General features: G+C 32.1%; 1 protein-coding gene across 1 annotated transcript in view; it reads right to left on the bottom strand.

The window, feature by feature from the left end:
- The window catches only part of LOC129223253 (uncharacterized), a 113,172-nt gene extending 100,723 nt beyond the window's left edge, over window positions 1–12,449 (bottom strand). The window contains 1 exon segment of the mRNA XM_054857819.1: window positions 12,071–12,449. The gene's annotated coding sequence lies outside the window, so the exon portion shown is untranslated.
- Window positions 12,450–12,771: the final 322 nt, after the last annotated feature.

Raw genomic sequence — 12,771 nt, 5'->3', positions numbered from 1 at the left:
GCAATTTTCACCCCCGTCATATCTTGACGGGCGATTTTCTAGTTATTCATAAGTATATAAACCTTAAAGAAAAATCATAGAAAATAATAAAACGTTACCACAAAATTTAAAGTAAAAAATATGGTATCAAATAGTATCATTATTTTATGAAGAAAAAAAAAATCTTTTTTAAAGTGGACAGGTAATAATCTCTATGGATCATTAATTTTTTCTTCGAGCAGGTGCCAGTCTGCAAGCCATCAGCGATTTAGAATCCCTGTTACTGACACCTCACCCATATTTTCTAAGTATTTGTGAAAAATTTTAGTCTAATTGGTAAAAAAAAAATCAAAAATTATAAAATAAAATTTATCGTTTTTGGGATCTTGATCTCTCACTCATAAGGATTTTCCCTCAGACAAGAAATTTTCCCCAAGTATTTTTTCTGTCACATTAACTTCTTTCTCATTTCACTGTGACTAGGATTTTCCCTTATTCATTTGAATTAAGCTCACAATCTTTTAAGTTTTCCTCTCAGACATTAGCTTTTTCCCTAAGAATTCGACCGTGGGCAGGTAAAAGGCAGTATCTGCAGAAATGACTTTTCGGGATATTTGAAGAAACGCGTTTTGGATTCAATACTAACAATACGAAAATGTTGGAATTAGACGGGGTTTCCCCCCCCCCCCCACCCGAAGCCAAATAAGCGAGCTTCTTTTCTTTACTAATAATAAAGCTGAAAGTCCCTCTGTCTGTCAGGATCTCTGTGACGCGCATAGCGCCTAGACCGTTCGGCCGATTTTCATGAAATTTGGCACGAAGTTAGTTTGTAGCATGGGGGTGTGCACATCGAAGCGATTTTTCGAAAATTCGATGTGGTTCTTTTTCTATTCCAATTTTAAGAACAAATTTATCTTATGATGGACGAGTAAATTACGAAATTATCATAACGTGGAACCGCAACATGGGCACAAGCCAATTGGCGAGAAAATTCACCATACATTATTTGTAAATATACAGGCGAACCAAATGACCTTTTAATTTTCTATTACGGGCAAAGCCGTGCGGGTACCACTAGTGTACAATACAGCTGAAGTACAATAGATGACAAAAATGCAAAATGAAAATTTTGCAGTAACTGCCCTTTACCTGCATACGGCTTAATTCTTCAGCCATTGTGATTTTTCACTAGGTCATTACAACTTCTTTAGTCCTTTTTTGACTTATTTTCTGTTGACTTATTAACTTATTCATCAAAAATTCTCTTAAATTATTTAAGTTTTTTCTACTCTCATGAAAGTTTTCCTCTGTCGGTAGGATTTTGTCCTCAAGCATTAGAATTCTTCGAAAAATTGTTTTTTCCTACCCTTCTTTCTTTTGAAACATTCCTTTGTTTTTCCTTTCGAATTTCCATGCTCTATAGTTAATTGCTATCGTGTTTTAAAAGTTAAATTTTTTAATGTATTTTCAATCTAGTTCTCGAAATTTTTAATCATACCTAATACATAAAAGGTACCCTTATAAATTGTAGTATTTTAAAAGTTGTACTATAATACAATCATCAAAAAATAAATTATCTTTGTAGCAAAGAATGTGCACAAATCTAATATTAAAGAAAAGATACTTTGGGAAAAAAGCACCGATTCATTTTAACGCAGAAAAAATGGACATAAAAAAACATTCTCAGTAAATTCTCTCATTTTCCCCTTTTTCTTAAGTTAGGTATGGTTTAAATACTATTCATCCATAACTAACGTATCTAAGCATTCAAAGTTTAATAAAAGGAATTAAATTCCACCCCCGCGACACGACATCGCCTTACTTAAGGTCCACTCATCACATAAAGCAATAGAACACATTAGTCGCTCTCTACAAATCACAAGGCGAATAAGAGAACCAACCAAATTTCGGCATAGTAAAATTAATGAGCAATCTTGATTGTCTCAATAAAAATAATTAAAAATCTCATCCATTCCATTTTGTGTCTATTTATTTCTTAAATCTTTGATTTACTCCAAAAAGAGTTGTCCCGATATTTGGATACCCCCCCCCCCCTCGCCTTCCAATATATCTTCGAACTCGCCTTGACTCCTCCAATCTCTCTTCTCTGGAGGTGAAGTTGAACTTGTCGATTCCAACTTCCCCCTCTCACGCTGAGAACTCTCTATTTGGACTTGGCCCGAGTGAGGGCGCCCACGCCGAGGGTCCACCTCTCAGGAAGTGAAGGAACGCCAACACGCGCCCTGGCCTGGAATGCGTTCGATTAAAACAATTTACCCCGCTTCGCTCGGCCTTGGAGAAAATGGTGCAATTGCTGGTTGTCTCCACTGTACTCCACAATTGTTCTGACGAGGAAGAGACGGAATAACGGGGAGAATGGCTTCTTTTGAAGCCAAAAAGTGTGGTGATTCATTGGTTAAGTATCATTAAGAAGGACTAGAACACATAATAGTGGTCTTAATTGTTGCTTTCATTGTTATTATTTTAATCTATTCACTTTTATTATTTTCACTAGAAAATCGCCCGTCAAGGAAGACGGGTGAAAATTGCTTCTACATTTGAACAAAGCAATTGCCCGTTTAGGGATTTTTGATAGTTGAAATTTTAACCCTAACTGCAGTAGATTAACTCTAAACTCCAGTAGATAGCGTTCATTGTTGACCACTTTTTCGTTTTTACATTCTCCTAAAATAACAGTCTTACCAGTAAAACAGTTAAATTACCGGATCCAGTTTAGCCTTGTCCAAATAAAACATTTCCCCGCATGTCAAACATTGCCAGAATTTGTTTTTCAAATTATCATGCTATAGTACAAGTTTCATTGTTGATGACGTCATTGCTACTCAATCAGTGAGTTGGTTATTATTTTTATGAGGATTATTAATATTGAAATTTCTACTATCATTACAATTATCATTATTGTTATTTCAATTTTTTATTACAATTATTATTATTGTTATTTCAATTTTTTATTACAATTATTATTATTTCAATTATTATTAATTATATTTCAATTATTATTTCAATTATTATTACAATTATTTCAATTATTATTACAATTATTATTATTATTAATATTATTATTATTATTACAATTACTATTACAATTATTATTATTTCAATTATTATTACAATTATTTCAATTATTATTATTATTATTATTATTATTATTATTATTACAATTATTTTTATTATTATTTCGATTATTATTAAAATTATTATTATTATTATTACAATTACTATTACAATTATTATTATTTCAATTATTATTAAAATTATTATTATCATTATTATTTCAATTACTATTAAAATTATTATTATTATTATTATTTCAATTATTATTACAATTATTTTATATTATTATTTCAATTATTATGAAAATAATGAAAATAATAATAATTATTATTTTTATTAGTATGAAAATAATAATTATTATCATTTCTATTATTATGAAAATAATAATAATAATTTTTTCTATTATTATGTAAATAATTATTATTATTTATATTATTATGAAAACAATTATTGTTGTTGTTGTTGCATTAAATATTATTGTATTAACATTATTATTATTTTATTATTGTCGTTAAGAGTATCATTTTTACTAATTATTTATTTATTTTGATTTTTGGTGCATTTTGTTTTCAATTTCGACTCCGTAAGAGAAGTCCAAAAAAAAGACCTAATTACAAGTAGCCAAGGAGACCCATTACTACAAGGGCGATTTTATACCCCCTGAAATGCTACGGAGCATCCCTCACCCTAGATCAAGAGCCTCCCAAATGAGATCTAAAACCCTGTAAAATAAACCCCCTAAAAATTTTAATGGCGCAGTTTGCCATGGGCCGTGGGCACCTCTGCAAGGAGTCGATAGGTGACATGAGTATTTTTTGTTAGTTTTGATAATATTTTGTCCGTTAAAAAATGATTTAAGAAACTTCTGCGGCATTTCTTATAGTGAACGAAAAATAACTTTGTTTCTTAGGTCCAGTGACCTTGCAGAAATTCATGAAATAATTTTATGCAAAAAGTAATTAATGCAACTTCTACTACGGATTTGCATGATTATTTACAACAACTTATCGAATGCACAAAAAAAAAAAAAGTTTAACCAGAGAAGAATGATGGGGGGTGAGCGGGGGCTCTGTCTCTATCCCCCTCCCTCATACACAGGAGTTTGAGTCCGGTACCTATTCATGGACCATACAAATAGAAAAATATTTTGAGCTACATTCTTCATTGCCAAGCCAAGCGTGGTAATATATATGCACGTAGAGTTTCTTATCATCAACTCCGTTATAAGAGAATTTTTTGACTTGAATTGACGCAACAAAAGAGGAATTCTGAATTAAAAAGGGCCTCATTTTTGAACACGTAAAAATAACATAAATTCATTTAAAAAATCTTTCAAGTAAATATGCTTTGTTTTTATAAGCTTAAAAACCCAAAGGCTACATTTAACACAAACATGCATGAGTATTTTATTTTTAGAGTCTTAATATTTAAGTACACGAACTTTAATATCCGTGTAAAATGAAAAAAAAAAGAAAAATGTTTCAGTAAAAACAAAAGCTTCCTTTTAACAATGAAATATACCTCCTAAAAATGATCATCTCTATGTGTATAAATTATCCCCCCCCCCCCGCCCTCCACCATCCAAAGAAAAATGAAAGCTTAGCTGTTACTAAAAATAAATACTAAATTTCAAGAAGATATTCAAATGAAGTCATTAAAATGCATACAACAGACTATTTCATATGAAAAACATTTAAAATTTTATTTTCAAAAATAGTGTCTTTTCCTTTTGCCGAAGCGAAACCAGTTCTCAACAGCGGAATAAATAGATAAATATAACTCTCTTGTTACAGGAAAACGCTATTAGCAACAATAATTCTTCACTCCGTCAATGACTAAAAATCACATCGTTCCAAATGTATGTCAAATGGCTGAAAACCGCTGGAAAAGTTTTAAGACACCAAGATGAACCAGATAAGTTTTTCTCTAACTTGATTGGGCCACATGACCTTGATTTCACGACGAAAAAAGGGGGTCACTGAAATCGCGGTAGAAAATAAAGATAAAATTTATCGTCTCCCCAACCCAAGTGTAAAAGTAGAACGAGAGGAATTGTTTTTAAATGAAGCGTGGCTGATCATTGTGCATTCAGAACATGCTTACATGTTGCCAATAAATAGTTACAAGTATTTAACCATAATTTGCCCCCAGGAAATCGTTTGCGAGCTGATGTGTTGTTGTTGTTTGCAGTTAATATTACACTGCAGAGGAAAAACAGTTAGACATTATAAACCTCAATTACGGTTGTAATCTAAGAATGTTTCGATAACCAGAGGGAAAGCGGCAAAGTGAACTTTTCTGAGAGGAAAGGCTAATTTTAATTATGGTTCACTTCTCATGTTTTATTGCTGTGAATTGGGACTAGATTCCATTTTTTCCGTAACGTTTCTAACCCACAAAAACAAAAACAAAAAAAAACAAAAAAAAAGAGAGAGAGAGAGAGAGAGAACATTCTGATTTTGAATGAGAAACATGTTCTCCGCAAAAAAGGGGAACTCTGCTGCTGCGCAAGCAAAAGTAAGAGAGAAAGTCTTACAGTCGAACTCGCTTATAACGAACGAGAAGGGATATTTCCTCGTTATAACGAACTGCGCGCGAAAAGAGAGTTTGTAAAAAAATCATACATGCTTGTTTTTTTAAACGGATTGCTTATTGTATTCTCGACCGAGGTTGATGTTGTTCTGATTTTTCAGATTATTATGATGCCGAGAATAAGTCTAGGTCGTTGTTTTAGCATTTATTAAGAGGACACATTTTCGTTGCCATGGTTACTAATCGTTTGCATTCACTCAAAGCGTAAATTAAGCAGATTTTACTTTCAAAATGGGGAAAGGGAGATGTAAATCACATTTTTTTCAGGAAAAACATCAACATAGATGAACGTAAAAAGCGAAATTTTCTCTAAATACAAAAATTTCAGATTACAAATCTCAATCATTTAAAATTGATGAAAACAAAAATACCACAAAGGTATTTTCACACTGAAAATTCAATCTTTATGATGAGTATACGGGTGCAAATTTTCCATAATAGTCAGATATTTATTATCGCATCCTAATAGTAACCATTTCTTTTTTTATAGATATGCCTCGTATTACCTAATTTAGAAAATCACCAGTAATAATATGGCAGGTGTGAATTTCTTCTCCATTTCCTTTCCAGTCCATTTGTAGAAACAAGAAACTCGACGAGTAGGGTCCTATCGTAATCCGTGATTGCGAAACCATAATTTGAATTCAAAACGTCAAAATTCAAATGAATTTTCTTCTTTTTCCACCTGCTATTGATTGAGTTCGCGCTACAATGTCCTGTCCTCGGAAGTGATAACATTAGAGTAAACAAATACAGGGGAGGGTGGCCCAAAGCGGGTAGGTTTTCGAAGAACGCTCGAAAATTGTAGTTTTTGGTTTTTAATCACAACAATTTCGGTTTTATTTCCCAGCAGTGTTCTTGAACTTCAAAATAAAAAGTGATTTTTGCAATATTTCAAGCTCCATATTTATTTATTATCAAACTTTACAAACATTTGAAAAACACGCTTTGCCCTACCAGGGAGCTCAAAGAGGGTAAGCTTAACTAATTGTGATTTGGTATATTTGCCAATCAAATATGAAGTTATAAATGATTAAAATAATTGACCAGCTACCACCTGCCATTATAAAAAAAATATATAAAAAAATTGTTCTTATCCAATTTAAAGTCAGCACATTTGTTTATAAAACATAAAAAATAAACTGAAAAAATTAATAGACTAATTAATTGCCATCCTAAAAAATAACTTTTTAAAGTTATACTCATCCTATTGAAATAGAAAATCTAAGTCAACACACGAGTCAAGGAATTATATATATATATATATGATTAAATCCTATACCCGCTTTGCCCGAAGGCAAGTTTTTTGTTTCAATAATTATAACCTTCAATTAAAAAAAGGTGCAATTGAAGTGACTATCGTAATTTGTAGGTGGATGGTGTCAGACTAACGTAATATTATTGACAGTCAAAAAAATAAACTGGTCTTCGACTAATCACAAGTTACAAAACTTTATTTTTAAAAAGAAATGTATCATTTTGTTTTGTGTGTGTGTGTGTGTGTTTTTTAAACACGACATACGTATGCATCGCCGCTTACAGACCAGAGAGGGGGAAGGGCATCCGAAGCCCTACCCGCTTTGGGCCACCCTCCCTATAATTTTCAAAGACTTCTCTAATCAACCAATTAAAAAAAAAGCGTCATTATTTTTTTTTCAGGATTTATTACTAATCACTAATTTTCCGTTGATTACAGAATAATGAAGGATTTTTTTTTTTTTTTTTCAAAAAAGGATACGCTGAGCTGGGACGAATTAATAGAAATTTCATGAATCAGAAAAAATATTACTCGCTTTTACGGATTTGCTCGTTAAAAGCGAAATATGGTTCCGTAGATTTCACACTGTACTAAGCAAATATTTATAATTTCCTTGCTAAATCCAGGTTCTTGTTAAATCAGGGTTCGTTATAAGCAAGTTCAACTGTGTTTGGAAATTTCAGGGAAATTTTTGAGATGTAAATTTATGATATTAACATGTTTTAAATATCGAGCTCTATCAAAATTCATTCCAAAATCAAGTTAAATGTGAGAAGTTCGTTTCCTTCTGCTGCAACCGTCGAACTACCCGAGGAAGGAAAAAAAAAAAAACAAGTCCGTTTATTGCGAAATCGAAGTTCTCAAGTAAAAATTTCGATATAGCCGTAGTTTCGTTAAAAAAGTTCAATAATACACAGCAAAGCAGGACGGAAATTGAAGTTTTTTGACGTTATAGCCACATATATACTATATGCGGCTTCGCTATAAACGGGAGCGACTGTATAAGGGGACAAGTAAAAAGATTTTAGAAATGCTTTTTAACTGATGACTTAAATTGAAAAAAAGCATTGGAAATTTGTAATCTGAAACTTTGGGACAATTCTTAAAAAATGAGGAATTTTAGAAAAATTAGGACACTTTCTTCCCCTGCATCAGTCAGGAAATTTTGTCTCTGGAATGAAAAATTTGTATTAGCAAAATAACTATGTTTTTAACTATGTTTAAACTATTATAATCAACTGATTTTCTTAATAAACTAGTCTCCAGTCAAGGTATGACGGGTGAAAATTGCTTCTCTTTTTCTACATTTTAACAAAGCAATTGCCTGTTTGGTGATATTTTGATAGTTGGAATTGTAACCGTAACTCCAGTGGATGAACCATATACTCCAGTAGGTAGCGTTTATAGTTGACCGCTTTTTCGTTTCTTCATTTCCCTGAAATGACACAGTCTTGACAGTAAAACAGTTAAGTGACCGGATCGAGTTAAGCCTTGTCACAATAAAGCCTGTCCCTGCATGTTAAACATTACCAAAACACATTATCCAATTATCATGCCGTGGCGCGAGTTTCATTGCTGAAACACGCGCGTTACTCGATCATTGGCTATATATATATATATATATATATATATATATATATATATATATATATATATATATATATATATATATATATATATATGAAGATTATCCTTCTACGAGAACTTAGGGTAAAATAGAAAACGTTTTATTGGTATACGTTCGGACTAAAGTAAGGATTTTGACATTTTCCAAATATTTCCCTGAAAATCAGGAAAGGATTGAGCAAGTACCTAATAGAAATAGATTCTTACTACCTGGTTTTATGATGTATTGTCACTATTCTCTTTTATAATTAAACCCTAGTATTGAGAAATGTATCAAAAATCTAATATCCAGAAAAAAAAATTCGACTTTGAAAACGAGTCGCTTGAACAACAATATTAATTTACTATTTTAATATAAATGATGACATCGATCATCCGCTTATGCCGCTTTAAATGGCATCAATGATCTGTTACTGGTGACTTAAATGAGGTAGACTTCAACTAGACGCATAGTGTGGCTCTGGTAGCTTGATCTTGGACGAGCTTATTTATGTTTTTCATGAAAGAGGAGAAATTTTATAGATTGACGCAACCACCAATAATCGTTATCGCAACGCAAAAAAGCTTTCCTCATCCCAATTTCAGCAAATGGAATCGTTTAAGCTTCAGCGGATTGAAAGTCAACTTGTCAGAACCATGCTATAAAACAGTATTCGTAATAAAAAGCATAATAGATAAAATCATTTTATGTAGCTTGGGAACATTTTCTGCTGTTAATAGAGATAAAAATTGTTAAAAGAATTATGAATAGCTAAAACTATTAGCACTCGAAAGATTAAATGCAAAATGTATGCGAGGGATTGAAAAAAAATATTTTGGTTATTGAATTACATCTCAACTATATCCTAACAACAACTGAGAAAAAAACAAGAAAACGCGAGGCCGCAAAATGATATAAATTATTACATAAATCAAGTGGAATTTCAGTCTCATTGACAGAAGCACAATCACAACTCAACTCTCATTTTCTTATATTTTTAGCACATGATTGTTTAGCGATTTCTACCATATATAAACATCAATACCTGTCATTTAAGAAAAAAACATTAAGTAATGTATCCTAAAACGACTTCTAACAATGCGGAACAAGTTATTTTCACTTCTAATCATTTGAGAGCTTTCATCTTTTCTCTCTCAAGACAAAAATAAACAAAGAATGAAAGAAAGAATGAGAAAGAAACATCAATATTCGATCACTACTGACAGCATTTCAAGTCTTGAAATCTTGCTACCGAACAGTTTAGTACACAAAATAATTCTCTCTGATACAATCAGGAAAATGTATTCAAAACATTGCAAATTAAAAAAATCTTTAAAATAATAATAATAATAATAATAAAAGGAAAAAAATAAATAAATAAAAGCTATAGAATAAACAAACTGATAAGCAAAGTTAGCTACAAAAATATTTCTTCTCATTTAAAAAATGCAAATAAATATTATTAATCTGACACACAACAGATTCTTCTCTTTTTCCTTCCAAGTTAATTCTCTTTCAAAAAGAATAACGAAATCGAAAAAATAATGAGATATAGAATAATTCAATAATTTTACATTTACACACTATTAAAATGAATTTAAATATAATATTTTTGCAAGTCTGTCGTCTGTGAATAATTTTGACAATATCGTTTGCTGAAATATCATGTTCCAAATCCATGATGACATTATCTTCACTAAGACTCTGACGTAATGAATGAGCGCAACCAGTCGTTTAGATTAGTTGTGTCGGATAAAGCTAATTCTTCCAATTCTAGGAAATTGAAAAACATTAATCAGCTTGAATAATAGTATCTTTCGACTTCGCGTTTTATGTTTTTCTTTCCGTTTTCATCCTCTATTTCAAGTAAAGATCCAATTTTCTTTCATTTTTAAAATTTAAATTAACAGATTCGTAGATTACATATTATATAGAAGGGTACAAATATTTTTAAAATGCATTTTTGATAAAACTTGTGCAGAAAATAATTCATGTTGTCATTTTGATGCGTTTGCCTTTTTTTTTTTTTTTACTTTTAGCACTGCGAAAATTTTCTCTCTCCCTCTCTCTCTTTTTCTTTTCAAATACAACATTAAAATCAATTTGGGGGCATCCCCTTTAATCTCATTTCTAAAAGTCATATCGAAAGAAAAAAATAATGTCATTAATATTTTCTCTGACTCGTTTCAAACATAAAATTCGTATCATTGAAAGGTGATAACTTATTTACAGAAATAGAATTTTCAGTGTTGTTGTTATTTTCATGTCTATGGATATTAAATTTTTCCAAAGGTCTTGATCACAGCTCAGGTTTTGGAAAAGTGTCAAAAGTTCATCGTGTTCTGGAGACTACACATACAGACCCTAACATACTCCCCATATATGTACACACACACACACACACACACACACACACACACACACATACATACATATATATATATATATATATATATATATATATATATATAATAAAAGTGAAAAATATTGAAAAGAGCACACCAAAAGCCCATAGATGCGCAACGCAGCAAAACAACAAAGCCAAGTAAATATAAAATATGCAAGCCGAATACCAAATATTAAACAAATTATTTAAAAAAAAAAGTTGAGGAAAAGGAAAATTGCAAACAGCTATTTAATAGGAAAAGACAATATATGAATCCAGAGCTCATCAGCAATGGAGGATTCAATAAATATGGTCAAAAGACCAAAAAATCTAACTATGAACTATATATATATATATAGTTCATAGAACATATATATAGTTCATATATATATATAGTTCATATATATATATATATATATATATATATTCATACAATTGTTTTTTTTTTTTTTTTGCTATGGTCCAGGGAACATCGGGAGAAGAGTCTGTTAAAGGTTAAACCCTCCAGAATCCTAATATTTACATGTAAGGTCTGTGAATGCCCCCCCCCCTCCTCCCAATCCCAAGCGAGAATTCTGGCTCTTTAAAACCTCCCCCCTATTAAAAATTCTGGCCAAAGAAGAATTCTGGCTGTGCAAATGCTCTAATTTATGATATCACTATACTGTATTTGTATGTAGGACATGACAGGATGTACAGTGTTTTTAAAAGTTCATGTAACTTTTATGTACAAGTATTTCTTCGTCCCACAAGTATTTGAATACATCCCTGTAATTCAGGGATGCTCACGAGAAGGAGCGTGCACGGCGCAGAAATTTTAGGGGGTGTTTTTAGGAGTAAATTCTTTTTTGGGGGACTCTCATTCCGAAGGGGGTTGCGCCATTGCTCTTTAATATGTCATTTCTTGAACAGGGGAAGAGTATCCGTGTATAACTCATTCGTTACTCTAAAATAAAACTGTAGCATATAATTCTTTAAAAAGCGTAAAAATATGAAATGTAAACATTTAAACAAAAAAAATCTATGAAAATAATGGGGAAAAAATTATAACTTTGTCATTTAATGTTGAAAAAAAATTAATTAAATTGACATTTCATACAATATTTCGATACCCCAATTACTTTCAATACGAAATACCACACGACTTGCTGAAATAACAAAACTTTTCACTCACCAATAACAATCAGCACGGAGTAATTCCTTATTCAGGTTATCCATGTGTGCTGCACTGAGGCACGAACTGTTTTGATGGCTCGCTCCCAACGTCCGGTCCTTTCCAGCTGTTCCAGCGGTGCACCAGATGGCGTTGTTCCCCACCTGTCGCAGAATGAAAGAGGGCACCGGAAAGCAAACTCCAATCCAAAAGGGAAAAGAACCAATCCCACTCCGACTGCGGTGAATCCGTGAAGTGCAGAAATTTGAACTTGGGGCGTCCGCGAACGCTTTTTATTCTTGTTTGTTTATGTTTGTTGAGTTGAGTTTCCAGTTTCTTGGTTGACAGCGGGTTTTGGTTTTCTTTTAGTTTCGTTTGCTTGCAGAGTGCATGACGGGTTCCAGAAAACTTCCGGGAGCGTGCAGTGGGGAGAGGGGGGGGGGGACCTAGTGGGGGAGGTTTTTATTTATTTTTTTTTTTTAATGGGGGCTCGGTCTTGTATGTGTGCTTGTGGAATTTAAGGGGGAGGGGTGCTCCCTTGCTCTTGGGGGCACTTCTGAGTGGGGATTGACTGTGGGTAATATAAAGTAAAAGGGATACCACCTTTCACTTTAAGTTTCAACACACCTTAAGTTTTCAAACTATTTTGAAATGACAGAAGTTCAGTCTTCTCCCCCCCCCCACACCTAAGATTGTTGAGGTTATAGAAATGTAATAAAAGC

Source organism: Uloborus diversus, chromosome 5 (assembly GCF_026930045.1).
Source record: "Uloborus diversus isolate 005 chromosome 5, Udiv.v.3.1, whole genome shotgun sequence".
Lineage (NCBI taxonomy): Eukaryota > Metazoa > Arthropoda > Arachnida > Araneae > Uloboridae > Uloborus > Uloborus diversus.
This window is presented reverse-complemented; position numbering and strand designations above follow the sequence as displayed.